Genomic DNA, 27,225 nt, shown 5'->3' with positions numbered 1-27,225 from the left:
AGGAACAATTTAAAAGACATAATCCTTTCCCAGTGAATGTCCTTACACATACAGTAACATCAAAGTATGTATACTAGTTTAAGAGCTGTGCAGGAAGTAATTGCAATAGAGCTAGACTTAGGGAAATTAGAGGTTTTCATGAAAATGAAGCATTTATACAGACCAAGTTTTCATGAACTCTTATATCTGATTTTTAAAAATATACCTTTCTTGATATTATTGCAAGCCTTAGGGACATAGGCATGGGTTGATGTATGCTCTTGTGGTAGATATACACACTTATTTCTTTACCACGGTTGTCTTCTCTTAATTTCATGAGGACACCAAAACTAGTGGGAAAAGGCCAATGAGAAAATTCTTGGGGAAAAAACTCACATATAATATTTTCATTTCTAATGAGAAAACCCAAAGGGGAAAAAGGTACTCAATACACAGAGGATGCTGGCAAAATATTTTACTAGGATGTGGTTTTGATCAGGTTACTATATCTGCTGGGATAGAATGTGTTTTGTTTTACTTCTTAAATCATTTTTGATCTTCCTTATACATTCTCTATTATGGGCCCTTTCCTACTCATTGAAAACTTATGCAGAGATGCATAGTACATGCTATTCTGTATTCACATTAGGCTAGCTTGGAGAGATTTAGCTTGAGAGTTTCCACTAGACTTAGCTGTTGAAGTCACAGAAAGTATTTTTCCTCGTCCCTAAATGTAGGTCTGGAGGCTAGAATCCTGTCTGTTGGCATGTCACCAGCTTTCATGGCTTATATCGTCCTTAGAAATGAAAGAAGTACATTTTCATAGACACATGAATCAAACATAAGACTTGGTTTTATTCTTTATTTTGGGAGCACTTGATGGTTGTTCATTCTAGGTGATGTGGCTGGCTTATATGTATTGCCAATACACTCATTTTTTATCTCTTACCCTCACTTTTTTGTCTTCCAAAATATAAAATGAACACGACAAAATTATCTGACAGTTGCTATGGATAACAAGATTCTCTATCTTTGCAATAGAAAGGTCCATTAAAGCATCATGTCTAGGTACTTTTGTCATTTGGAGCAATTATGTTGAATGTCCTTTAGCTTTGATTTTGGCTTTGTAACATAATGCATAGCTGTGGTGTCAATACAGGGCCTATGTGGAGTCCAGATATCATTCTGCCATAATGACTATAACATGGTATGAATGTTGAAACCAGAAAGTTCATTTCTGAAGTCTGAAAGCAGCTGAGAACAGATGAGGGTAACAGAGCAAAGCTTGCTTCCAGCCTTGGCTATTTCTACTGCCAGGACATTTTTCTCCCATTACTTCATATGGACTAGATAGGAACAAAGGTGCTCTGCAGATATCCCCATGATTCTTGCTAATAAAAAGAGCAGGAGATCAGCTTACACACTTAACACAGCCATGTATCACCTGTTAAAAACTTGCTGGGGATGTTCAGCTCTCTAAATTACAGCAGCTTTCTCAAACTTTACTGTGTCTGCAAATCCTTGGAAATTTAGTGGGTCTAAGATGGAGCCCAGATAATCTGCACATTTCAGAAGCTCCCAGGAGATGTTGATGTCGCTGGTCTGTGGACCACACTTGGGTAACATGAACTAGGGCATGATACTCAAGTGGCCTAGATATCAGGTCTAATAACAATATCACCAAGTTTATCTCTGATCCATGGAATCAACTGCATTTTTAATCTTAGTTTACCTCCTTTTAAATATTTCTTGTTGGTCAAGAGATGGATCTTGATGGAGGAGGTATTGATAGAGGAGTGACAGGATGATGGCAAGAGGGTATGTGGAATGATCTCATACTGGGACAAGCCTTCATAATCCTATAATTCTGTAAACCCTATTGGTTAAAGAGCCAATTGTATTAACAAATAGTCCTTTTAAAATATTAGATCTTAGTTTAAATAAGTTTCATTAGCTGGTCTCCTCCTAACCAGAAACTGGGAGAGGTGAGTTATTGAGGAAAGCCTGGGGTAAGACTAAGAGTTTAGGGACTTCTATAGGAGAAACAATCCTGCATGTTTCCTTTACTCTCGCACTACTACATTTCACTTCAGACATTTCTAGTTACCAAATGTGTGGAGATTTCCCTACCCAGCAATTCTCTCATAACAGTGAGTGTCCTATAATTCAACTCAATTCTGACACCATCTACTCAGAGATAGTGTCAGATCATGACCTAAGCCGAAGGCAGACACAACTGGCTGAGTCACCCAGGCACCCCTGTCATGGAGTATCTTGACTGTGAATCAAAATGCCTCTACTTGTGGGGTGAAGAGGAAAGTGAAGATCGCATTCCCTTTCCTTTCTCTCAAATTACAGCTGTGAAGAGTGAGGCAGAGGTGTCTGTGTGGGGCCACTGGGCTAAAGATTCTCATCAATGGCATAGGCCATATGAACCAATGTTTGTATATTTCCTTCAACATTTTCCCCCATTTCTATTTTGCTTATAGACTTAAGTTTTTCCCTTCCATATTATACTTTATTTCATTTTGTCTTTTAAATTTTTTCAAGTCATGTTGGTTTAGATCCTCTAGTAGTTGACTTATTCTTAACACTGACTTTGGCCAACATTCAAAAACTCTTCTAATACTGAAGACAAATGCAGTTACAACTTAGATGATTGATTAATGGTAGCATGTTTCATATAAGTAGGCCTGGTAGATATCTGTTATTGAGAATTTAATAAAATTATCTGTAATCATATTGGCAAAGTAGTTTCTTAGGGCCATCTGCTTATTTATTAAAATGATTTTTAAAGATATATTGAACCAGATGGTTTTCAAATAGGATCTGACAAGCATTGGCCTACTTTTTCAACTCTAAAGTATATTTTATTTTATTTTTTTTTAAAGTATATTTTATATTACTTGTATACCTCATCATCCTATCATCTTAGGATAGGATCCTCCAAAGTAAAGGTATCTCCTTTACAAATCACTTTGCCTATTTTTCTATTTGTTACAAGAAAATATCACCATTTTTATTAGAATATTAAATGAGTAATCACTTTATACCTGCCTGCATAGATGATGTTTAGGTGTGGGCAGGAATCAAAGAAAAGAAATACACCTGTGTTCACAGTGACTAATGTCATTCATGATATTTTATTTTCTAAAAATTGTATTTTCTCCAAAACAAACCAACATGGATACTGTTATGGTGACATGAAGAGGAAAATAACAACACATATGTTCCCTACTCTGGGCAGATGGAGGTCTCTAGGGAGGCACAAAGGCAAGAAAACCAACTTAAGATGTAGTGTGTCCTGATTTCTTCTTTAACAGGCCAACTTGAACAGGGCATTGGATAAATGTGTACCATCATTCCTGGTCCGTGGTTTCTTTGATGTCAACCACTTATTAAAATAGACAAGGTGATTTGGATAGGCAGCTACATGATTTATTGCTATGCTCACCTGATCAAGGACTGCAGGAAAAGCAAGAGTTGTGAAGTGTCCCAGAAGTTCTCAGACATGAATGGATTTTGATGGTTGACTTTACATATTTATGCATAACCATAAAACATTTCTTCCTTTGTTTCTACTCCGGATTCCACCCAAATTCTTGCCCCTTACTTTCCTTGGGGCTATCTTAGGGAACAGCTTATTCAGGAACCTGGGGGATCACCTTGCAGGGTCTTCTTCTTATTATGTAATTAAGAATGGGAGGCCAGGTGATCCCTTTCCATTACACCTATGATGACATTTGGTGTTGAGTTCAACTGTGTGTTTCTCATCATACTTGTGCCTTTGGTTTGGGTTTTTGACAGAGACACGTATTTCTTAGAATATTTTTAATTTTTATTTTCTTGTTTCTAAAGTACTATGAGATCTACTTTTTATTATACTTTATTCTCCATCAGTGTCACTTCACAATAAATCTGAAAAATTAATGTATGCTTTATATATTTAACTTCAGTGTCTTTTCCCCTCCTTTTATATATATTAGTAGAAAAGATAAGTGAACCAAGACTCGAGCTAGGAAATAACCATAGGACATAGAGAATTTTTAAGATGAGGAGTTTATTTATTTATTTATTTATTTATTTTTAAGATTTTATTTATTTATTTGAGAGAATGCGATAGCACATGAGCAGCTGAGGTGCAGAAGGAGAGGGAGAAGCAGATTCCCTGCTGAGCAGGGAGCCCAATGAGGGGCTGGACGAGGGGTTCATGGAGGGGCTCCACCAGGCACTTGATCCCAGGACCCTGAGACCATGACCTGATATGAAGGCAGACACTTAACTGACTGAACCACCTAGGCACCCCAAGATGAGAGGCATTTTATACAGAAAAATGGTAAAGCATCCCTTGGACCCATGGTTAGGTTGCCTAAGGGAGTTTCCTTTTATTGTCATCTTCAGATGGATAACTTTATCCTAATGCCTTTTCTATAGCAAAACAGTAGTAAGGACTTGAATAAAAAGAAGTGAAAATGATTCTGAAGAAAGAGTCTACATGTTTACTAAAACAGATGGAAGGACATTGTTTGATGGTAATGGAGAGCTTAGTGTCAGAAAATACATTCTTTAGAAAATTGTTTCTGTTCTCATATATACCATGTCCCAGACCAGCACAAAAACAGAATAGTAATGTACATATCTAGTGAAAATTCCTTTAAAAAACACACTAAGGATATTGGTGAAAGAATAGATGTGTATTCAATGGGACAGAATAGAAAAGTAGACCCACATGTAAATGATCAATTGATTTTTTGACGAATACGCATGAACAATTCAATGTAGAACAAGTGGATATAGTAGATAAATATATATAGGTATATCTGCATATGCTGGAGCAATTGCACATTCATATATGAAAATGAATCTTGATTTATATTTTGTACCATATATGAAAAATTAAATAAAAATGGATCATAGGGATGCCTAGGTGGCTCAGAGGTTGAGCGTCTGCCTTTGGCCCAGGGTGTGATCCTGGGATCCCAGATCGAGTCCCACATTGGGCTCCTTGCAGGGAGCCTACTTCTCCCTGGGCCTGTGTCTCTGCCTCTCTCTCTCTCGTTGTGTCTCTCGTGAATAAATAAATAAAAATCTTAAAGAAAAATGGATCATAGAACTTAAATTGAAAACTATACATTTTAAAGAACATAGAAGAAAATCTTTGTGACATTGAGTTACACAAAGTTTTCTTAGATAAAACATTAAAAGCAAGATCCCTGAAAAAAAAATTGATAGTTGTCTTCATCAAAATGAAATACTTCCACTCTTCAAAAACAGACTTTTAAAAGGATGAAAAAAATATTGAAAACAATATTTGTAAAATATATATTTGATAAAGAACTTGTATCCAGAATGCATAAAAACCTCTCAAACTCAATAATATATTATAAATATGTTAATTTTTTCCTTCAGTAGTATCTTGATAAAGTTTAATCCTAACTAAAACCTCAAAATGGTGGTATTTGGGGAGGATGGTAGATAATTCTAAAATTTAAATAGAAATACAAAAATCCAAGAATAGCTAAAGTCATTTTGAAAAACAAGGACAAAATTGAAGGACTTATATTATTAGGGGTCAAGGTAGAATAATTAAGAGAATATAATACTGGCTCAAGGATTGACACGTAGAACAGGTGAAGAGTAAGCACTCAGAATAGATTGCCATATATATGATCAAATGATTTATTACAAAGATAACACTGCATTTCAATGGGGGGGAAATGTTCTTTTCAACAAATGAGGTGATCAATTGAAAATGCTGTATTTTTAAAAAGGGGAGGAAAAATTTAAGCTCTACTTCATACTATACAGAAGCATAATCTCAGGTTTCAGATCTAAATATGGAAGATAAGATAATAAAGCTGGATAATATCTTCTTGACCATAGGCTAAGTAAATATCTATTAAACCAGATTTAAAGGAAAAATAATTAGATCATTAAAATTAAGACCCATTCTTTCAAATACACTATTATGATGAAGACAAGCTCTAGACTAAGATATAATGCATTTTAGTGACCAAGGACATTTTTCCAGAATGTGTAGAGAACTGCTAAAAATTTCAAAGACAGTCTCATAGATCTGTCCAACATGCAAAAGACTTGAACAGATAATTAATAAAAGTGAGTATTAGACAAACAGCTAATAAACCATATAAAAGTATACTCAACATCATTGTTCATTAGGGAATTTAAATTAAACCACAATGCAGTGCTATTACACCTCCACTGGAGTGACTAAAATTAAAAGACAATGTCAAATATTGGCAAAGATGGAACAGGTATGAGTTTCATGTACTGTTAGTCAGAATGTGAACTCGTATAATCACTTTGAAAAAATATTTCATAGGACCTATTGAAGTTGAATTATGTGCATAATTTATGAACCAGCAATTCTACTCATGGGTATATATTTGATGAAATATGTACTCACTAGAAGATATGCACAAGAGTTCATAGCAGCATTATTTATAATAGACCCAAACTGGAAACAAGTCAAATATATATAGAAGATAATGAATTATTAGACAACTCTCAAGCCAGCATGAAAAATCAGAATGGATCCAACAGGAAGGCATCTGTCACACAATTCTGTGTGAATTTGGTCATAATGTTCGTGCTAGAAGCTTGGGTCCCACCTGAGAGTGGGGGGCTAAGTACTATGAGTTACATTTCCACACATAGAAGTGGGGTAGCACTGCTTATGTGCTCTCTGTCTTTGTGAGATGTCTGAACTTCTTTCAGAAATTTTTCCTATATTTTTCTCCTCAAGAGGACAAGACCAAGAATCACAAGCATCCTGGCATGCTAATAATCTGGTGCCACTTACGCCAATTATATGTCACTTCAGATTCTGCTTTAATAAAAATTGTACTAAATGGTATATGGTATCCTGGAGATCTGGGAATAGTAAAAGGGCATTAGTGGAAAAACTGGTAATTCAGATAGTCCGTGGTTTAGTTAATAGTGCTGTATTAATGTCTGTTTCAGAGTTTTGACAAACGCACCATGATGGTTCTGTCAATATTAACATTAGGAGAACTTAGGTGAAGACTATCAAGGAATTCTCTATGCGACTTTTCTGGAAGTCTAGAATTATTCAAACTAAAATAAAATATTAAAAAAAACCCAACCCCCAAATCGTGGGGCTTATTCTTTATCTTCAAAATAAGAAATGCATTATATGTTTTGAATACAATATAGAATTTTAACATCTTTGGAATTTGATTTCCGTTTTTCTGTCATCCATTAGTAGAGAATATTTACCAATCACACTACTAAATATAGGAGTAGCTTACATAGATGCGATGACAAAGTCTTGCAGAAATAACTACCCATAACAGTTTCTACTTCAAACCTGGATTATGTCAGCTAAACATTTGCAACATTTTGGGTTTCTTTACTCTAATTTTCTTTTGTGAGACGTTCCAAGTTCCTCAAAAAACATTGTAAAAAAATGAATACAGATAAAAGATAAAAAGTTTAAGATATGAGTTATATACGGAGGAAATTTTAGACAGTATTACCAAATGTTCTTTCTAGAGGATGAACATTAGTAAATGGGGTCCTAGTGATTGACAATAGTACAGGTTTAGAAATGACCTCTCAGCATCTACATCACCGGTACTCACTGAGAGGTTAGGAAGTTTTGCAACCGTGTAAGTTGGAATTCACTAACTTTATTGTGCTCTCTTACAAAAAATTTGTGTCCGGCTTGGCTCAAGATGTTAATTATGGAACCTGAGATTTTAACTCACTCAAGTGAATCAGATAGATATTTTGGTGCAGGAAATGTTGAGGGCCTGAAAGCACAGCCCTGGGGCAGTGTCTGCTCTGCTGCTCTCACTGCAGACAGAGGCTCTGACGGAAACCCTGAGTTGACAGGTACAGAGAGATCCAGTGCTGGTTTTTGTCAGTGAGAGAGAAATCTCTTCCTACGATGTGAAGAGGTGTGACTAGGAAAACTCTTCCTAGTTTATTAGGATATTAAGATAAACTAGGATCTTCCTAGTTTATTAGGAAAGCTCCTAATATCCTCAGATGTAACCAATCATAGCATAGTCACTAAGAGAAGAATATTCTACAGCAAGACTGTCCTGAGTGTAGCTGTCACTGTGTTAAAAATGTGACTCAATGCAGCTACATGTGTTTAATCTTTACTGCCACATATTTTATTTCATGACCAAGAATATAAACTAGAATGAACTCACAGAGAAATTATGAAATTCTTAGTTAGCATTAGTCATTCTACTGTGAGCAAAGATCTTTGAGTCAAAAACAACTGGATTTTTATCTTATTCCTGCCATTTGCTATCTCTACGACCTTGGGCAAGTTACTTACCCATCTGAGCCCCAGTTTCCTTGCTTGTAAATTGGAGATAGCAATAATGCCTTATTTCATAGGATTGTTTTTTTGTGGGCTGAGAATAAAGTGTCAAGGCCAGGACATGGCACATAATCAGAACCCATGAAAGCCCATTATCTGTTCATTTCCCAGGCTTTGGCCACGATGGAGTTTCCATTCCATTTCTGATTTTCTCTGAGACTGTTTCCTCTTTACGTCCTCCTCCCTTTGCCAATAACTTCCTTTTCTCCTCCTTCTCCCTTTCCCTTCCTCTCACCTCCTTCTCCTCCAAGACATTTTCCTTCCTCCTCCTCTCCTCCTCCCTTTTTCCTCCTATTTTTCTTCCCACAACAGGATGGGGAATGTACACACACACACACACACACACACACACACAGAAGTAACTAGGATTAAAACTCAATGCTTAACTCATTGTTTGAAAACTCCAGATCTTTCTTCGCTATAAAAGCTGTTTAATGCTGCATTAGAAGCAAATATAGTCTTAAACCAGTCCACCGACTAGAAGTAACTCAAGAGCAAACAGCAAACAGAACTCTCCTCCCTTCCAGCCAAAGTGGCCATTCAAAGGAGGATGATGTCATGTCATTACTATCTGTGGAAAGACCCAAACCACCACTTGTGTGGCCACATGCTGGACTATTTTCAGAAACAGCATGGTAGTTGATTACTTTGATCAGGTTTTTATTTTTATTTTTATTTTTCCACATAGCTAATGATATCATAGTCTCAATTTTAGGAGAATGGGGCAAGTTTTCTGAAATATTCTTGCCCTCTGATTATTCTGAAGGCTTCCATGATCTTTATTTCATTCTTTTAATTTTTTTATTAAAAAACAAACACCTGTCCTTTTCAAACCCCAAAACTAAACTAGAAGGGTGATTACAGGGTTAGTGTGAATTCATTAAAGGAGAAAGCCCCACATTTAGAAGGAGAGAGGGCTCACGTACAGGGTTCTCATTTATGCGTGGCCAGCTGACCCATGTCTGAAGTGGCAACACATCCCAAGCACCCTTAGAACCATGCAGTCTTAACTTCTGCAGGGTTTTTAAAATCCCTGATATATCCTAAGTTTTCAAAACTCTGATATTTAGTTATAAGAAAAATTTGTAGTTCAGAAGAGCTCAATATATGCTCTGTTTTCCGAAACTGATTGCACTGTGAACTCTGGTTGGAAGTTGTGGTGCATGTGTAGATTTCACTTAGGTCTTCAAGGAGTGTGTACTGGATGTTTGATGAGGGCTGCTGTGATGGTGCCTGCCTCTTGGTGCATATGCTAATATTTTAAGATGTTATCAAGTGTTAGAGGCAATCTTGCTCTTTAAGATCCCCAAGGATAATACAAATAGAGAAATTAAGATCATTCAGATGAGCAAAAATATGAGCGCTTGTGAAACAATTGACCTTATATCCAAGAAAAGATTTTAGTGCTTTCAGGAAGTTGGTAGGCACAGAGGGAGAAAGTGATGTTTACCGGAGGTAGAGAAAGTAGTAAGTGTTCAGGGAGGGTGTGCTTCCAATGCTAAAAAGCTGAGAAGTAGATAAACTTCTCTGAGAATCGAGAGCATGGTAGCATGGATTGTGACTTGGGAGAAGGCTCAAAAGAATGGGTAGTTTGTCTAGATTGAAGGGGTTCTGATGACTAGAGGGAAGGGAAAGAAACGGAACTACCTTTGGTTTTTCTGATATTTACCAAGCCCATTGTGATGAATATCGAGTTGGGTGCTCAGATCTTCTGCAGATGAAAGTCCATTGTCCAGCCAGTAGAGAGCTGTTCACTGGTGGCCTTCCACTGCTGTCAGCCCCCTTCAAAGATTTCCTTAGCTGCACAGAGCCACTTTGCTTATGGTCACACCCTTCCCAGGGTGGCCCATGTCCAATGACTGGTTAAGGGGCAAGTATAAAAGTATAGCCACTTTGGCCTTGCCCGGGAAAATTTTGATGGCCCGTTTCAGCTCTATAAGGTCAGCGGAAGTGGTTATCAGGTCCACATCAAAGGTCAGTTTTTCCTGTGTCCAGTCCTGCTTTTTTCCCTACCCTCCTACAAGTGTTGATCCTAAGAGCATTCTAATAAACATTCTATACTCCAACTCCATTTTAGGATCTAGTTCTTGAAAAACTCACCTGTGGCACCTTCTTAGTTTATTATTTTATTTTCATAATAACTCCCTGAGGTTGGTATTATTAGCTTTATTAAACAGGTGAGAGATTCAGACTTAGGTTAAATAACTTGCCAGAAGTCATGCACGTTGGCATCCACACTTAATTAATTGCAACATCTGTGCTCTTTTCAGTATATGGTATTGCCTGCTAAAAGGATCAGCAGGAGACACATACCTCCATGCATGTGCAGTAAAGATTGGATACTTACTTGTGTGCCCTCATTCAGGTAACAGTTATTTACCAAAAACTAGTGTTCCAGAAATTTTACAGCTATGGAAGGAAGAAACATGAAATGGGAGATAGATTTGCTATCCACATAAAGGCTTTGTGGACACCAGAAAGGATCCCTTTTCTGCTCTATGATGACACTCTACATGTCTAAGTCCAACTTCGATAGTGTCTTTGAAGATTATTAACCTTTATCAGTTATATTTTCTTTTCTAATTTAATCACAGATTAAAGAAATTAATGAGATTTGAATGTAAAACAAACAAAAACGTTTTGCTTTGAATGATGCAATAAAGACAGATACTAAAAAATTGCTGCCAAACTAGTTGTGACCCAGACAACTGTGAAATATTGGAAGGTGTTGTAAACATCTAGGGAAGATATATACTTATATATATACTTAAGTATATATATTACTTTTCAAGTATTTTTAAGCTTTTACTTTAAAGAGCACAAATGGAAATCTTTGATGATGTATTTTGAGTATGGTTCATGCTGGAAAGGAAAAGGATGGATTCAAACTAAAAAAAAAAAAAAAAAAAGGAAAAAATTGGCCCAACATCAGAAGATTTGCAAATGAATATACATTTATATGTTTTGAGTTAGAACAAAATATTTAAGGTATGTATGCATCATTTTTTTTATGATTCCCTGCTTTAACCAACTTTTCTGTTGGCCACAGTTGCTGTTAAACTGAGGTTCTCCACCATACTTATTAAGATCATGTATTTCCAAAATTGTATCTCTCATAAAGAATATATTCAGTAGAAGTTTATTATATGGATGAATAACCCTGAAATATATGAGATGAAAGATATTTAAGATATCATGTAGCTTATGTGCAAGTGCCAAATGTAGATTTCTGTACAATTTCTAGTTTGCTTCATTGGGGACAATATTCAACCTTTCTTCTTCTGGAAGAGAGATCATATTCAATCTTCCTTTGTTAGTGTTCTAGTGAAGTGTTTTTGCTTTTTTACCTTCTTGTACTAATTTGCAGTGAAACATTAAAACTGGTTATATGATGAGGTGACACATTTGGAAAGGCAAATTTAGCTAAAATAACAGCAGAAACTTCCTGTTTATAAGCTAAGGATCAGAACTAAAACAAAAGATTCTTGATCCCATAAACCTATAATATTTAACTTTTCCTATAAATATATTGATCATTAATCTATAGTTAACTACCACTTCACTTTCTTATATCCTTGACCTTTCTCCCCAATATCTGAATAGTAACAATCTTCATTTCCATTGTGGGCTCATCATACTTTTCCACAAATGTAATATCTACTTTTAGAACTGCTCCATTTTTGACATGCAACTACATAAATACAAAATGCAATCTTGGCTTTTTCTAGGTTTATATTCATTTTCCACATGTAGTAGAGTGAAAAAGCAAATATGAAGCCACAGAACTCTGTCTTAGTGACTAAATGGTTTATGTTAAGATCATTGGTTGGAATTCCCTTGCTGGATCTAAAATTCTGGAGTTTAAAAAAAAAAAAAATTCTGGAGTTTTGCCATGTTTGGGGAGAAAAAGCAAGGATGACACTGGTAGTAGGTAGTATTTCTATTCTAGAGAGGCAGAGTTTTAAAATTTATAGTATAAATAATGTAAATTTTGACTATAATACTTCGCTTTGTAATTTAAGCCAAGATAAAAATGAATCAAATTTAAAGAAATAAAATCATTTAGGTATATATTGTTACTAATCTTACTGATATCAATATTTGATATTATTATTATTTAAAGATTTTATTTATTTATTCATGAGAGACAGAGAGAGAGGCAGAGACACAGGCAGAGAGAGAAGCAGGCTCCATGCAGGGAGCCCAATGTGGGATTTGATCCCGGGACCCCAGGATCATGCCCTGGGCTGAAGGCAGATGCTCAACCTCTGAGCCACTCAGGCAACCCAATATTGGCTATTATTATTTATCATTGTAAAGTTAAATAAAAAACCATCTTCGTTTATCCTGAATAAACTTTCACTTTCCATCAAAACGGAGTCATTCAGTTTCTTTTCAAACCTTTCCAACCCAGTTTTTGAATCTTTGTGTTATTTTACTATAGTTACTACAGAACACTAAAAATATGTGATTTCATGCGGTAGCAAAAACTCCTACACACATATTTGCATTATTAAAGAGAAGACAATTTCGTTAAAGCAAATCTGCAGGTAATTTTTTGAGTTAATATTATGTATTAGGTACTGTGTTAGATACTGTAATGTTTATGAAGAGATGAAGGCATGATTAAGGAGTTAATAGTTTGGGAGAAGAGATAGAAAGCATCAAATCACTCACATTGTAAATAACAAAGGAGTACTTATTTAAAAGTCAAATTAAATGTTCTACAAGAATAGAAGGAGAAGGTCCTTCAGACCACAGTGGTTAAGGAGGGTCAGGTTTAGCTGACTCCCAGGGGCTGGACAGGATTTGAATTAGTGGAGGGGGTGTTGGCTTTCCAGGATTGGCTGGGGAAGGAGCTAGAAAAAGTTGAAAAGCTGTAGGAAATGTAGAATCTATTCAGAAAATAATAAGGTTTGGTAGAGGTTTTATAGAGGAAAGTAGATAAGATGATGCACTAAAGTATACTTTGGCCATATTAGAGGGTTGAGGTAAAAAATATTGGGATGCAGCTTAAGTAGCTTTGGCTTTAGTAGGTCCACCTGTTTTTTTTTTTCAAATTTATTTCATAGAACATAAATTTTAAAAGTTCTAAAGAGATGTACCACTGAAAATAAAAAAATTCCAATTTCATTGGCAAATATTGAGTTAAATGAAATTTATTTTTCCTTTAGGATGTATTAGTTTTAACATATTAGTATGCATTGTAGATTTCCAAGAAAGTGAGGAATATAGCATAGAGCTTTTATAAACCCATGGAGGTAAAAAGGAAGGCTCATAGAATATATATCTTGAAGGCTAAATTGATGCAGCTCATGACTGATTAAATATGTGAAGTAAGAAAGAGTGCAAACAAAGATAAAGGATGTTAAAGTTGAGAGATTGTAAAAAATCATTTTATAATCATTGCTATTATTTGTCAAGCTGTTATTCCATGCCAGGTAGTGCAGATGAAAGATTGGGACTCGGAAGTTTAAGCAATTTGTCTAGGGTCATATAGATAATACGTGGTTGTCACAATAGTGTAATCATAGTATAGTGAAATGATTGATGGAGAGACACCAAAGACATAAGTGAAAGGATATGAAGTTCCTTTAATCACAAAGGACGTAGAAGCTTATGGTACCAATTATAAAGAGCGGGAGGCAACACGGTGCTCACCCAGATGGAGGTACAGGTGCAGGCAATACACACTTCACAGTGTGATGCTTCTACCAGATGAGTTTCCTTTCCTTTTTCTTTTTTCTTTTTTTAATCTATGGGACCATCTGCAAATCACTGTTACAAAATAACCCAGCGGATTCTTGAGTGCTTATTGTGGAACCAGGTGAATCAAAGGGTAATTTTCCTAGAATCACATCTCTTAGATGGTTTAGGCTATAGGCTTACAGAAGTCCATTCTTAAACACAGTAACTGGTAGAGCTAGGATTTAAATCTAGGTTTTACTTTGTTTCAAAGCCCCAATTTTCCCCTCTATAGCTGACTGTTGATTCTGTGTACCGATGGAAGACTCGTGAGACCACCAGGGCACTGTTACCTATTGATATTTCCTATCCAGGTCTACTGAAGAATTTGGCTTCCTTTACTTCATAGCTTGAGCATCAAAGTGCCCCTGTGGCTTAACTTACTTTTTCTAAGTCCTCCATGCAAAAGAAAATCAGTACATGTTTTAAGAGATTTACTGGGTATCAAATGCCTGGTTGGTTTGCTTAAAGCAGAGGTTACTCTGTGGTTGTGCATCTTTGTCTCATGTTCCTAAGACCATGGTGTTATAACATGTACAGCCTATACTTTGCTGGGGCGGGGCCTGCGAAGGGAAGGTCATCCAGATAACTTCTGGCAGGCACTATTCTGAGTCCTGACATGTACATCCTCATTTATCCTCACAACGATTGGATAGGGGGTAATGGGATAATGCTATCAGTATCCTCATTTTTTAACTAAGTAACACAGAGGATAAGTCATTTTCCTAAGTTCGTATATTTGATAAATGGTAGGACTCAAACTTGGGGCTCAGACTTTAGACCTACTCTGCAAGGTGATGACCGTGAAAATCACACTGCAACCTTCGTGTCTGTTCTGTTTCCATCTCCTGGCCATGGTCTGTTGCTGCCGCTGTTACTTTCTCTGCCTCTTAGAAATCTAATGAGGCTAATCCTGCTGTCACTTCTGTCTTCATCTAGAGACTCCTTTTTTCTTCTTTTTTAATGATGTTTAATTTTAATGTCCTTCATTCAAAGACACAGCCTGTCTTCAGGATTCCTTTCTTTGATCAACACCATTATAAGTATGAGGGAGTGTCCACCCTTATAGTGTTATGATGCTTTTGCCTCCCCCCCTTTTTGTAAATTCTTAAGAGTGCCCATGCTATTACATTTGAAAACAGATATTCTCTTACCTCTCTTGAGAAACTTAGACATGTTCTGTTGGATGGTGGAGGGATTTGGTAGACAGTCAAATGGTGTAAAATCCTCTCTGAGGGTGCCTATGTGGCTCAGTTGGTTAAGTGTCTGCTTTCAGCTCAGGTTATGATCTTGCAGTTCTGGGATGGAGCCCTGAGTCGGGCTCTCTGCTCAGTGGGGAGTTGGCATCTTCCTCTCTCTTTGCTCCTCCTCGCTGCTCATGCTTTCTCTTTGTCTCAAATGAATAATAACATTTTAAAAATAATCCTCTCCCCATTAATAATTTTTATTATGAATATTTTCCCAATTCTCTAAATTTTATCCTGTCTTTTCCACATAATACAAGGTCTATTGAACTGCCACAGTATGCTAGGCACCATGCTAGCAACATAAAGATAAATAAGAAAATGTCCTGATCGTGAGGTGTTCAGTGTCTCGAAGGACAGACATATGCAAATGAATAATAGGTACAATATGAAAAATGCAATGTTAAAAGAATGTTAAAAGTACCTGGGGAGGAGCTCCACTGTGGCTCAGTGGTTGAGCATCTGCCTTTGGCTCAGGTGGTGATCCTGGGGTCCTGGGATCCAGTCCTGAGTTGGACTCCCCTCAGGAAGCCTGCTTCTCCCTCTGCCTGTGTCTCTGCCTCTTTCTCTGTGTCTCTCATGAATAAATAAATACAATCTTTAAAATAATAAAAAAAAGTACCTGGGGAAGAAGGAAGGACTAGAGAGACGACATGGTAGTCAATCTGTGGCCTTGGGTGAGGAGCAGGAATTCACTGGTTGGAAACAGAAGCAAAGAGCAAAGCAGGCGGTGTGAACTGTATACATAAATGTGTGGTGTTGTGAATGCACATGGTGCCTTGGAGGACAAAATTGATGTCCTATAGGCAGAACCTATGGAATGTATGTAGGAGAATGGAAGGAAGTCATAATTGGCTAGCCTCATATGTCCTGCTAAAGAGTGTGGGCTTAAGTCTGTAGACAGTGGTGCCCCCTTCTCCCAGGTTCAATCTTTGTACTGATACCTTCACCTGTCACAGATCCTCCTTTACTTCCTGCTCAGGAATAAAACTTGGAGTTGAAGCTGGACAGGCTCAGGGGCCAAGGCAGTTTCTGATTTTAAGAGAAAAAAATTGATGCCCTTTCAATATTAGAAAATTTCTCAGCCTTTACCAAACAAGCCAGTAGCGGTTGTGGCAACATTTTTAGGCAGGATGAGTATTTCTCCCAGTTATTCTGCACAGTTTTCAGAAACAGTATGACTTGCATTCATGGAATACTGGTTTGGTGAAGATAAGGGCTTATTAATGAAAGACTTTTTCTTTTCATTACTTAAGAAGATTTGTTTATTCATTTTAGAGAGAGAGAAAGCACTCGAGAGTGAGGGGAGGGGCAGAGGGAGAGTGGGAGAGAGAGCAAGAGCAGCAGACTCCACACGGAGCACAGAGCTGGATGCAGGGCTCTGTCCCACGACCCTGCAATCACAACTGAGGCTGAAATCGAGAGTCGGATGCTTAACCGACTGAGCCACCTGGGTGCCCCAGTTAAAGGCTTTTTTGGAGTGAGGGCCTCTCTAGGTGACATGTGGAGACAGTTCACTCATGTGTGTTTGAGTTGCTGGAATAATCCAAGTCATCAAATACCTGGTATTAAACTGCTCCTATGCAGAAGCTTTGTACATTTCCTAGAAAGGTAATCATTTTCTTTCCAAATTTATGTGTAAACATTTCTGCCATTTTTCCCCCTAATTTGATCTTGATAATGTTTTTTATAAATCCATCTCACTGCCTGCTCTGCTCACATATTTTTTTAGGAAAACTTCTCATACCACAGTCCTGGGAAAGCAACGTGACCCCAGGACCTCCCCCAACTTCCCAGTCATTGGACGAACATCAGACCTAAGGACAACCAATCCCCTTGCTGATCAATGATAAAGCAAACCTCTTTTTTCAGATTGTTTTTAAAATTAGGAGAGCTAGAATCTGTAGACAGTAAGTTAGACATTGATTCTTCTTGTCTATTCTCACATTGGAATCATCTTTTTAAAATGTCCTCCATCCTAGCTCTTTTGGATTTAGCTGGAATCTGAATTACACGCACACACACACACACACACACACACACACTGTTGTGTCTCTCTGATGTCTATTTATTAATTTAACAGTTATTTTATATTTCCAGTGTGCATAGAGCAGAATTTATTGTCATAAGCCCTAATCCTCTGTGGAATGGTGTGAGTAATTTCTAAACAACCTTTATAAAATGTCTGTACCCATTTTTTTCCAGTGTGGTGGCACGAGAACATGTTAAATACTTCCCATATCAATTTTTATTTACCCTGCTATTAATATGTTGATTCTCTATTGTCTGTCTTAAACGAGGCATGATTTGTTAGTTTTGTGTCATGACCAAATACAGTGTATCATGAAGTGGGCTTTTTGCCAGGTAGAAGGGTTGTAGGCAACACACACTTGCATACACGTGCACTCACTGTACACTTACACTCTGATCTTTTTAAAGGACAAAATACGGGATCCCTGGGTGGCGCAGCGGTTTGGCGCCTGCCTTTGGCCCAGGGCGCGATCCTGGAGACCCGGGATCGAATCCCACGTCGGGCTCCCGGTGCATGGAGCCTGCTTCTCCCTCTGCCTGTGTCTCTGCCTCTCTCTCTCTCTCTCTCTGTGACTATCATAAATAAATAAAAATTAAAAAAAAAAAAAAGGACAAAATAGTAATGATTGATGGCAGTTGAAATGAGCATAGCTTGGAGGTGTTGCTTAATTTATTTTTCTTACATCATATGTATATTTACATAATTCCAAGAAATTAAGTGAACACACAGAGTTGCTAATGCCTTCAGGCCCTTTGTAAAAACAAGGAACCACATAGTAGGGAGTCAATTTATGCCTTTTCTTGGCATTCAAATATACTGATCATTGTAGCTGGAATGATACAGTAATTTACTCCAGTTGTGCTGACGATGATTTCTCATTTCTTGTCCATGGACAGCTATAGCTTGTTCTTTGTATAATTTGAAGGAGAAGCATAGGGTGCCGTGTCATACATTTGAGTGCTCTTTATTTTTACTTTTGCTAAATGGAAGCAAAAGCCAGACGGTTTCACTGAGCAACAACTTAAATGTAGTTGTTTCTGTTTTTTCCTGAGAATGCAGTTGGTGCATTCTTAACTTCAACTTTCCAAAACCTGTTTTTCCTTTGGATTTATGAGTTCTTTTCTTATACTTCAGAGATTTGTCTAATAGAAACATGCCAGGCCTTCAAGGTCCCATTGGGTTAGGTTGTGAGGTCAGTAGACAGCTCTGTCACCTACCCCTGCCTCATGGTGAGCTTGCAGTATAGACTGCACCAGTTGCGTGAGACGGCATACAAGACCACATAATAGAGAGGATTAGATGAGAACAAAAATTTCTTTGCTTTATTTATAGTATCATTGTGGAAGGATGAAAAGCTATAAGTCAGCTTTGCCTGGGTGTGGACTTGCAATAATCCACTGAAAACTTTGATTGTTCCCTTGACTTTGCCTTGTAAAAGCTTCTGTGGCTCCTGTGGATTATTACTTCATAATGCTTGGACAAACATCAATTAACATACATCAAAACGTTTCCATTTGTGCCCCTCTATGAATGGAGGAGACCCAAAAAGCACAACGGGGTTGAAAACACTCACATGGAGATTATAGGAGGCCAGGCTCTGCAGAGGACACAGGTGTGTTGCTTGATATGTGTTGGAAATGTTGCATTTCTTATGGAGTTTGGAGTAATTATCAAACCAGACCATTAAATGACAGCTTATTGGAAACCGTAGCTATTATAAGGACTATTTTTTTTAAACCTAGGAAATTAGTTGTTCAGAATCAAGTGAAACTTGTGAATCTGGCTGTTAACATTGGGGACACAGAGGAAGTTATATTAATTTCATAAGTCACTTGAGAACATTTTAATCTTCTTCAAAATTTCTCAGAGTTTACGATAGGACTTCTTTCAAACAATGTGAATAAGAGAAATATACTTAACATAAATGTTTCAGAATATTTATATATAAAAGTCAATGTCCACGAAAATATTTTATATTTTGGAGTTTTAAATATATTCCATTTTTTTGCCGTGTGGTTTACTTTTGTATAGTTATTTCCCATCCATAATATTGATACTATATGCAGCTGGAACAAATTCAATAGCCAAATAAATTATGGTCTTTACTGTCACTTATAAAAAAATTGGCAACAGATTTTTGTTCAGTGTGAGAGGATTACACTTATGTTAGCTCCAAATGTCTCTCAATGGGAGTGTGTATATGATAATAACAAGTGTATTCACCTGGCAAGTCCTCAGACCATATTAATGTTGCTATTAAACACAGTGAATGATTTAAAAAATACTGTGGAATAAATCAAGAAAAACCTCGTTTTTAAGATTATTCTATGTATTATATGATACCAAGGCCCAGTACCTGGGGAATTTCATTAATAAACCTCAGTAATTGGGCCAGTTTGCTGTAATCTGTAAATCCATATGGTTAGAGTAGTACTAAAGCATACTCATTTTCCTAGATTGTCTTAGAAATCAAACTGAAAGGTTGCCTTTTGCATTAATTTCTTTTGCGAATATTTGTTTTAGCAAAAATTGTAAGAATAGTCTAATGTTCAGAAAGTTAATACTAGTATCCAGTTTCTGCTCAATAGAAAATAAGAAAACTCTCCTTTTATATATAAGCAGAAATTTTTGAAAGGCAAGAATCGTTTATTTGATCTATTAAGCTAGATAATTGTCCGATGGTGTATGTAGAGCACAGGGAGAAATCTTGGTACCCTGGAGAGACAGAGCCATGGATAAAAGTACCAGTGGTTTATGTTAACAGAAAGGTGGATCTGATCTTGAAGGCACTAGATTGTGAGGTGGGATGACATAACACATTCACATTCAGCTGACACTCTTTAGCCCCTAGAATGGGTATAGGTGACACTGTGCCCTTCCTCTGTCCTTCTTTGGCCACTTGAGAGACAAGGTTCAGGCAAGGGCCTGACACAGGGCTGCTTGTGCACATTTGCTTTGCTCTCTCCACATTTAAGCATCCTGAGACTTAGAGTTCTACTTTTCTGTTGTGTATATAGCTGCAACCAAGGTGCTCTCTTTCCATATGACCCTGTAACTCAATTAGCTCCTATTATCTGTGCGTATGGGATCTTACTCTGTAAAATCATTGGATTGTCTTTGTGTTGAGTACAACTGACCTTTAAGAGAAATGCTTCCAAATAGGCAAGAAATTGTCTTCTGCTTTTGGCTCTGTGGACTGTGCACACCTATTTTGCTGACTCATTAATTCAGTTGGAACATTGGGACTCTGTACCTTTTTGGAGCTCCAGCACGGGTCTCACAGTGAGGAAATCTGGCAGGGTGGGAAAAAATGTGGCCTTTGAAGATGAGAGGACCTGGTTTCTGATTTTGGTTCGACTGTGTCTATCACAAGTTTGTAGTGACAAGAAGAATTAGTGACAATGTGTGATGTGTCCAGCACCTTTTTTTTTTTTTTTTTTGGCACGTGGTGGAAGCCCATTGGAGGTAGCTATTATGAAAAATAGTCTCCCTAATTTGGCAAGTTTAGCTCCATTTATTCAGAAGTAGTAGGTGGCTTGATCATCTCCCATTTACCTTATTTGTGGATGTAGAAGAAGCAGAGCCAGAAGAGAGTAACAAGGGTGAGAAAAACTGTGGAGGAATTTATTTTTAAGTGACATTCTTCAAAGGCTTCTCACATAGGGAAGATCATTTAGTCTTACCCGGCAGGCAGTTGTGTTCCTTGTACATTATTACTCTTATCACATGGATAAAGGATCACCTTGATTATCGTGAGCTTGGGTGAAACTTTCCAATGCTGCTTTGAAGAAGAAGCCTTGACCTGGTTAAATTTAATCGATTTCCATAAATAAAAACATTTATTAGAAAAGATACTCTACTTCCAAGGCACTTTTCCATCAACTTTCTTTTTTTTTTCTTTTCTTTTCTTTTTTTTTTTTTTGGTTGCCTATCACATGGCTGTATCATTCTTAGACACTAAATGAAAAGCATGTGTAACAGAACACAGATCTGCACTTCTGGTCCATGTTACCACGGGTAACGTCCGATATGAAAAATGGGCTTTCTTGCAGTAGAACACACTACTTTAATTATTACATGCAGTATGGAAACATGAATATTTATACAATTAGAAACTTGGAAGCATTGCACAAATTCTTTCTAGTTGGACTGTAACATAGGCACTTTCCCCCCAATCTGCTCTATAAATGCAGACCAAAAGATGAAATATTGTGGCAGCCCTAAATTCACTGATTCTAGAAAGAAATGCTATAAAATTGGTCACATGAAATAACATTGTTAGCACTGAGCCTCAAAGTTGCTTGGATTGTTTAAGTATTTACTTATTATTTATTGGTGTCTAGTTTCATTTGAGCAGTGGTAGGTGCTCTTGTTATTTATAACTTTTGTTCTGTTCAGTTTTGTGTGATGAAATTAAAATCACACAAAGCAAATATGTGGCTTATTAGAATATTTGAACAGTTCACTTAAGGTTGTAAATCAGGTCTTACTATAACCCCATCTTAATTAATTTTTTTCATACTTTCCCCTTTGGGTTCTAATTTTTGAATGCAAATATAGATCTTATGTATTTTCAAAACTTAATTTGACTTGTGGAAACACGTAAAACCTACTCTCTTTACTTAAAATACACGTGCATATACATACATAAGCCCCCATGCAATTAAAATTCAAGACATAAATCATTCTTAAAATTTTAGAACATGGGATACCTCTAGCTTGTTCTCATAAAGAATTGTGACTCTGCTAAGGGTTTCATTTAGGAATTTCATAGATTAAAGTAGCCAAGAGTTTGGTTTTCTGATAGTTTCATGTTATTTATTTATTTATTGATATTAAATAAATTTACTTGAGTTCTTATCATGTAAGTTTCTGGACTTTGTATAAACTGTTGCACTAGACTTTAAGATTGATAATGAATTTAAATTAATAGTGATTAATTAATAGTAATTCTGTATCTAATTAAGTACTAGATTTGTTGTATTATTTAATAGGAAAAAGAACCCATACAAGACCATGAATTTTTTTTAAGGCCATGAAATTAATGCAGTTTATTAATCACTCTTTAGTACACTATACCAATAAAGCCCTAAGTGACCAATTCTCAATGATAGTTTGGGATATTGAATTAGCAAAGGAAAAGAATCATTCTGCTTGAAAATATCCTTCAATGTCTATCAGCGCTTACAAATACTGAAGCCAGATAAGATGTTCTGAATATCATTCACCCTCATTTGCTCTGAACTCTCTGTTGTCATTTTGGTACTTGCCAGTCCCAGCAAGGGGAAGAGAAGCCCAGGATTGGGGAGAAATGATAATGCAGTAAGTTGGTTATCGTATACAGCTCAGTAAATGCTGATGACCCTCTGCTATTTCAAGGACGTGCTATTTTAAGTCCATAAGGGATGTTGTAACTTCATCCTCTCCATCTTCACTAACTGGGCCTCTAATCAGGACTGCAACTGATGGAGAGCTTAAAAAGATACTGTTGAGCCAATAGGCAACAACACCACCTGGCATCTGTCTCCTTAGAAATCTTGTCTTCCCCAGTATGTACCCCGTATTATGGAGAATTTGTGTGTTTCATCTATGCCAATCCATTTTTCATTTTGACTGAAGATATTAAAGAAATCTGAGACCTTTGAGGCTTTTTGTCTTAAGCAAATGTTTTGAAAAGGTTTCAGTGGCAATAAGTTCAAATAATCGCTGCAGAATTTTCACCAACTTTTGGAATCAGAGGAAGTTTTTTATGAGAAGGACTTTTAAGGAGAGCCATGAGTAAAGAGATAGAAGAGGCTTAGCACTGAGAAGTAAGAGGTCACCTGAGACAAGTGGCCGTGGGCTGGAGGGTATATTGGACTGGAACAGGAGGGACAATGAGTCCTTCCTTATCCTGAGCTGGAATCCTTTCCTCCCTTACCTGTCCTCCTTGGGAATGAAGAACAGCTGCTCACCATCCATACCATTCCATTATTTAATTTGCCAACTTTTGCTGGGAACGAAATAATCCTGATTCCTTCAGGTTTTCATCATGGTGTCTGTTTCCTGGCTCTTGATTCATTTCCACTGATTTCCCTCCAACTCTGCTCATCACAGTAATGACTGGGAGCTCCAGAGGGGTACACCACTGCTGCTTGCAATGGGAACATGACTAAAACCACCTCTCAAAGCATCCTCTGTTGGCACAGCTAATTACTGTATTGTCTTACTCTGTTTACTTTGTAATCTGGTTTCAGTAACTGGGTTTACGAAAAGCATTGCCTGAAGAGAGGAGAGTTGCCAAACTTAACGGATTTTTTTTTCTTTTGAAGGTGGAAATTTCAGTACTAGTCTGTATTTGACTCTTCATTTCCCTCTGATTTTTTTCTGTGCTACTTCTATTCATCCAATTCATTGAGATGTGAAAATATTCATTTTCTGTGCTACTTCTATTCATCCAATCTTTTCAGACAAATGGATTGTATTTTACTTGTTTTCATTGGAGTTAAAAATATAGCTTCTGTTGGTGATGACGTTGACTCATTTGTGTACTCAGGAAATATTTCTCAGTTCTTAGGATGTGAAAAGCTGTATTCTAGGTGGAGTTAAAATACTGAACAAACTCTAGGTAGAGTTAAATTACTGAACAAAGATAGACATAGTCTCTATAGTCTTGTGTGTGTGTGGGATGCCTGGGTGGCTCAGTGGTTAAGTGTCTGCCTTCAGCCCAGGGCATGATCTTGGAGTCTCAGGATTGAGTCCCACATCGGGCTCCCGGCATGGAGCCTGCTTCTCTCTCTGCCTGTGTCTCTGCCTCTCTCTCTCTCTCTCTCTCTTTGTGTCAACATGAATAAATAAATAAAATCTTTGAAAAAAATATAGTCTTGTGGGGGGGAGAAAGACATTAATACATAGTTGTATAAAGGATTATGTAGGTAAAAATGGACAGAAAAAGGACACTCACTTGGAATGAGATAAGCCTTCCCTGGGGAAAAGAAAGGCACTTGAGCTGAAATTTGAAAGGCAAGTGAGATGAATTAATTGCACAAAGGGGCAAGTGTGTCAAGAACTATATCCCATGCAGAGGAAATACCATGTTTAAAATGTTGTATATTTACCACATGGTCAACAGAATTGAATTTCCTTAAATTTATGCTGTCAACTCAAACTCTTTGAGTTGCCCATTTCCCTTCACCTAATTAGAAGGACTCCCTCAGTTAAGAGTTCCTGTCATATGCTGATCCCATTAAAGGATTTGAATTTTTCCTGATTAAATAACAAAATTTTGTATTGTGTTATGTCATCTTTACTTTCAGAGCTGAGTGAGTTGATTTATAAGAGGAAATGCAGAATTCAAGATGAGCCTGTATAACAGGCAATCTAGCTATCTCCGGTGAGTATACATGTGGCTTAAACCAACTTTGGAGTATTCATTTGTGTGTGTGTGTGTGTGTGAGTGTGTGTGTGTGTGTATGTCTGTGTCTTTTAATAGATATTCCTTGGACTTTGACATATTTAGCTAATCAAAAGAATTACTTTTTAAAATTCATTCTAATTCCATAGAGCTCTGCTTTTGGTATTCTTTTTAAAAAATATTTTATTTATTTATTTATTTATTTATTTATTTATTTATTTGAGACACAGATAGAGAGGCAGAGGCATAGGGAGAAGGAGAGAGGTAGAGGGAGAAGCAGGCTTTCTGCAAGGAGCTGGATTATTCAGTAGAGTAGCTGGGATTATGCCCTGAGCCGAAGGCAGATGCGCAACTGCTAAGCCACCAGACGTCCCCTTTGGTATTCTTAAACTAAAAAATAGCACTAGCTTTCACCTTCAATCCTAGATTTCACTTAATGTTTCACTTACTGAACTCGCTATATCTGTGTAGACATACATTGCTATAGATACACACTGCTCTTTTTCCTGTTTGTGGAGAACAGATGATAAGGTTCCTCATGTTCTCCAAATTCAAGAAAAATTTCATTGCAGAGAACAGCCTCCTTAGAAAATGGTGATAATTCTATACGTTCTCTAGCCAGATTTCCTGATTCTGGTCCTCCTGCATATCCCAGTGGATTCTTAGTTCTGCTTTGATATCTAGTATCTACTTGATTAATCAAGATTCTGCAAATTCCTCATCTTTCCTTGAATTCTATGGGTCCTAAGATTTGACTTATTCACTCTGACTATAACTATGGACTATTGCTTAAATATCTAATTCACCATCCTTCACAGCTATCTTTTAAGTACTGAGTGCATATTGCAATATCATGTGCCTTCGAACCATGGTGACTGATGTATGTGAAGTCATCAGTAGAGGTGATATGCAAGAGACATAATGGAAGCAAGAAAGTCCTTGAAACTGCTGTTTTTGAGGTAACATTAATTCAAAATAATAAATATGCCAAAGTGGCATAATTTGGAATGGCATATTCTTGTTTCCCTCAATCTCTCTCCCTCTTCCCCTTCTTTCTCTCCCTCTCTTCTTGTCTCTCTCTCTCTCTCTCTCTCACACACCCTTCCCCACACAAATGTTAATGCTTTGAGCTTTGATGCTTTGGATTATAAATTCTTAAATTCTTAATGGTATTTCCTTCTGAGAAAATTTTTTATACAGTTATTGGACAAAGTGAGGCAAATCACCTTCAGAGGTATATATATATGTTGGCAAACTTACCTTAACTTCATTATGTGACAAAATGCCCCTAAGTCTTTATTTATGAATACTTTACAATTTAACACTTATTTGTTGAGAATCTAGGTTGTGTCAGGCAATGCACTATAATTTTGTATTGAAAATAGCATGGTTTCTGAGGAGTTACTATTCCATTGTGGGCGACAGTAAGAAAAAGTATGCTATAATACTATAAATGTTATAATAGTTGTGAACCAGGCACTGTGGGAACTAAGTGTGAGCACTTTCATTGAATTCACGTGTCAGAAGTGGCATCCTGGAAACAAGTTTCTTATGTTTATCACATCATATGTGCAATTGTGGATAGATTCCAAAGTTAAAAATAAAAATTTAATTGTATGAGTTGGCATAAAGTTCTCTTTTGTATAGCCAACAAAATAGAAATTGCTAGTACATTTTCAGCTCCTTTCAAAATCGTTGAACGATTTTATGTAACCAAAAAAAAACCATTATATTTTTTCATCAGCTGTCAACAAAGACCTCTGCTTATATCATATTTCCAAGGAAGTTCATGTTGTAACTAAGTCTGTTTTGAAGACAAATTATGTGAATGGAATTCATCAAGCCCTAATTTTGTTTTTTCTATGTTCTACTCAAGCAAAATCAAGATGCCTTCCTGGTCATTTTGGAATCGAGTATCTCATCAGCTTTGTAATCCTGTCTCATTAACTTCCTGCAGCACGGGAAAATTCTCCAAGAAACACATAAGACCTAGGGTAGAAGGGAATCACATATTTTGGCAGTTCCTAAAATGTAGTTAACAGTTATTAGGTGATATTTTATTCTTTTCCTTAGCAATACAATAAAGATCTTGAAATTTTACGTGAGTTCATATACACAGTAGCTACTCAGATGTTATTGAATGCAGGAATACAAATGTATTTTATTGAAATATATCCTCCTAGAAGATTTTCCACACAAATTATATCAGCCTAATGTAAGATAATGGGAGAATATTGGAGGAGGTGCTCCTCTAAGAGCTCTGCATATGTTAACTTATTTAATTCTCCTTAACAATGAGGTAAAGATTAGTCTTATAAATTCTTTCTTTACATGATCTCTAAGCTACAGGTATCTAAACTTCTCTCTGTTCTTAACTTGAATATCAAATATTAAGGAAACATTATTTAAAACTCGAAAGTCAGGCAAAAAGATAACTGCACGAATTTTGCTG

At 36.8% G+C, this 27,225-nt stretch overlaps 1 long non-coding RNA gene across 1 annotated transcript in view; it reads left to right on the top strand.

Annotated features, from left to right (window-relative positions):
- The window catches only part of LOC144291538 (uncharacterized), a 159,441-nt gene extending 132,662 nt beyond the window's left edge, over positions 1 to 26,779 (top strand). Inside the window, exons 6-8 of the long non-coding RNA XR_013358867.1 lie at positions 24,676 to 24,752; positions 25,592 to 25,732; positions 26,650 to 26,779. This is a non-coding gene — a long non-coding RNA (uncharacterized LOC144291538). The remainder of the gene's footprint in view (positions 1 to 24,675; positions 24,753 to 25,591; positions 25,733 to 26,649) is intronic.
- Positions 26,780 to 27,225: the final 446 nt, after the last annotated feature.

The sequence above is a fragment of the Canis aureus genome, chromosome 20, assembly GCF_053574225.1.
Source record: "Canis aureus isolate CA01 chromosome 20, VMU_Caureus_v.1.0, whole genome shotgun sequence".
Taxonomy (NCBI): Eukaryota; Metazoa; Chordata; class Mammalia; order Carnivora; family Canidae; genus Canis; species Canis aureus.
This window is presented reverse-complemented; position numbering and strand designations above follow the sequence as displayed.